This window comes from Cornus florida, unplaced genomic scaffold (assembly GCF_030987335.1).
Source record: "Cornus florida cultivar Cherokee Brave unplaced genomic scaffold, ASM3098733v1 CherokeeBrave_3.0.0_Hap2_Chr02, whole genome shotgun sequence".
NCBI classification, from domain to species: domain Eukaryota; kingdom Viridiplantae; phylum Streptophyta; class Magnoliopsida; order Cornales; family Cornaceae; genus Cornus; species Cornus florida.
Window position 1 is genome coordinate 92,529,729 of NW_026775572.1, and position 3,803 is coordinate 92,533,531.

The following is a 3,803-nucleotide window of genomic DNA, read 5'->3' on the forward strand; positions in this document are numbered from 1 at the left end:
TTACACTAATCACGTATAACATGCTTTCAAATACATTCCCATTTCATTTTCATAGTTGGATCATATAACTACTTCACATGCATGGCCATGTAACACAATTTTACCATTTAATCACATAACCACTTAGCAAATAGGCATGCCTTCAAAACTGTAAACATATAAATAAGTAGCAAGTAAGCATGCTTCTCAAAACATTAAACACTTTAACAGTTAATACTTCCAAATCAACTCAAGTCCCACTCAGGTCAACCCTACCCATCGTCCCTACTTTTTTGAACCTAAAACTCTGATACCAAGTTTGTAACGACCCAAACTGGGGGTCTGGATTGCTAACCGGGTCCTTAACCAAACCCGAGGACACACTAGGGATAAAATGGTCATTTTACAGTGTGAGAGGGCAATCCAACCTAAAACTAATCAAATGAGGTTTAAAACAATCATTCTAATCATTCAATGATGCTTGGTGAAGTTCTACGGTCATTGGATAAGATTTCCCAAAAGTACCCTTACCCGGTTCAAGGGAAATTCTGACACTGTTCCACTAAAACAATCATAACTCTCAGCATGAATAGAATTTGAGGATGAGGTTAGTCTCAATCATCAACTAGCACGAGAGATCTCTAATTTCCTCATAACACCCATATCAGGTAAATAACTTATAACATTACTCGATTCAAGTCTTACCTCGTCAAAACACACACTACGACTATCTCATGCCTAAAACATCAAAACCAAAGTCAATCATTCCTATTATTCCTCAATAGAATCACACATTTACTTTCTCTAATCACAAAATTCTAAGGCAACATCGACACTTATCCTCAAGACACTATTCGAATCAAATGCCTATAAGAACATCTGAGTACATGACACACATCCCATCACTTAATCATCTTTAAACTATCGTTCACGACACATTCCCTAGCCACCACTGCTAGTACTAAACACCGAAAACATACAACCCTATTCGGCAACCTGTGCCTCACATTCTACCGATCAAAACCACCCTTAGAACAAGCACTACAAAAACCAAAGACTCCATCTCCCTCGGTGGGAGTGAGTTGACCAATTCAACCAAACCTTACCGGTGAACTCTAACAGTGCAACAAACCACACACAGGTCCATCCATCTACGGACGCATACAACTCCTAGATGGAGGACAAGACATATGACAAACGACGTCCTTGCCAGGACTAGAACAAACAGAAAGGGCAATGACCCCGCTCTCATAAGAGACTGACAACTCGTACCCAAATGCACTCGACACCTTGTCACACGCTATACACCAATCGTCCAACCATGGACACCCAATCTCACTTGAGATGAAATGAACTCCTTACACACAAGGAGAAGAACCAACTGAAAATGCATACGGAACTACGAACTCAATTCTAGGTGACCTCGCCACTAACGGACCATCATACATCATCAACATTGGAACCTCGCATACGCTACTCCAAAATACCTACGCTAATAAAAACCAACAAGATAAGAGCACCAATTACTCACGGCGTACTAACACTACGAACGATCACAGTATACTGGGCACCGCGTCTCATTCTATCTAGAATCAGTCACTCCCAACCGATAACCTCTATGCCAAATAATGACATTAAATCAACCATTCCACCTTCACCTTTTAAGGCGACACTACCTCGATCACCGTGCACACAAGACCCGTGACCTCAGTCACAACAACCCACTGATTCTTTAAAAGAAAAAGATGCCTACATGGCAACACCTCTCTCCCTGGTTCTAAAGACTAAGCTACTATCACTTACCTGACAATATACAACAAACAACTCATAATCCCCGAACCACATTGGGATCATACCTTAAACCGTTCTGCTCATCATCACTAAACATCACACCTTAACACCTTCACTGCCACTCAAAATTAACAGTTCAAACCTATTATCCCACCGGACCATTAAGCCACTACCAATCAATTCTTCTTCCAACATCCTTAAGATAACACCATCATCACAATAGAATAAGCACCACTCTCGATACTCTCCACAACGACCATTATTTACCACTAGAAAAGAACATCCATACGGTAATGCCATGCCAACAAATCCTCAAAACAAAATTAAGAATAACAATCAGAATATTCAACACCCAACTGTCACCTCAAAACCATCGATGATGCAATTAATCATTTCAAATCAACAGTCTATCACTTGAATCCTCAAACACCCAGCATAATCACCTGATACACTAAACATACCCAGAATATAACTCCAGCCCATAACTTCTAATTTCCAAAACACAATCCATTTGGTACACAATACTTATCATCAATCCCTCCATCCGTAAACGACTAGGCATACCGTTGACTACATAGTATCTACCTTATCGTGCAATCCTGCACTATACAGCTACAATTGACCATATACACCACCCCAAAACTTTCTTAATAACAGTGCTGATGAGCGCTGAATAGATGCATATTCGAGCCCCTAAGTACATATATGTTAGAGCCTAAAGTGATACTTCTATCCATTATTAGACTAATTTATGTTTAATGTGTGTTTGTAGGTACTTTCCCAGATAAATGGTTAAAACTGGGACTTTATGATGATATCGAAGCTTACAAAGTCATTGTTGGTCATTCAGAGCAAGCCGAGGGCTGATTTTGTAAAGATTGAAGCAATTCAAGCCTTAGAGCTCGAGCCCAAATGTTGAGGCTCGAGCATCACAACAAAGAGAAGAAAAGTCAACAAGGCCCAAATGCTCGAGCATCATACCTTGATGCTCGAGCCTTACTTCAGGGTGCTCGAGCCTTAACAAAGGGTGCTCGAGCCTTGACCCTGAAACTCGAGCATGAGGCATTAGAAATAAAAAGAGTTGATTTAACAAAAAGGCTATGCTCCTAGGTCTCGTGCATCACCTCCAAGATCGAGCACTATCAACAAAGGATCAAGCATCATCCACTAATGCTCAAGCATTAAAACCCAGATGCTCGAGCCTGGTACCTTGTGCTCGAGCCTATGAAGCTTGGATCGAGCAATGTTAAAGGAGTTCAACCCAAAAATATTCTAAGTGTTGAAGAAAAAGAAACTTCGGAAAATAGTTGAAGAAAATTGGCTAAATGTCAAAGTGATGATCAAGCATCATTTACTGAAACTCGAGCATCTATCTAAAGAAGCTCGAGCATTGATCCTGATGCTCGAGCATGAACCCTAAAGCTCGAGCATCCGTTCCTGAAGCTCAAGCCTTCCATGACATGTCAGATTAAAAGCTGTGGGATTACTCTTTTTACCAGCCATATCTCATCCCAGTTAGGCCAGAAGACTTAAAAGCCCACCAAATACATATTTTCTTCTATAAAAGAAGGCATAAGCTTTGAAAGAAGAGGTCTAAAATTTTAATCTTTTTTACGGTGTTATTCACAAGGCTGAAGGTGTGGTGGCTTTTAGGGTTCCTACAACCTTAGAAGTGCAGATCTTGAGAAGAGAAGCGTAACCCGTGATGATGGAGATGAACTCAACACAGATGTTATCCAATCTCATCATAAGTAGCTAAACCCTTTCTTAGGACACTGATGTAACCCAACCTAAATACTATGGTTTGATTGTTTTAATTCTGGGATTAATTTTAATATATGTATTTTCTTAATTATATGACTATGAGCACTTAAGACAACTCAAGTGGTTTTCATGCTTTAATAGCTTATAAACTGTTACTACCTTGTCTTAGATGTAATAGTCTGTTTGCTATCTCAACCTACCTTATTGGACGGTATTTGGCAGAGCCCTGCCAGCTATAAGACTAGAGGTCATATAATGGTACTTTAATG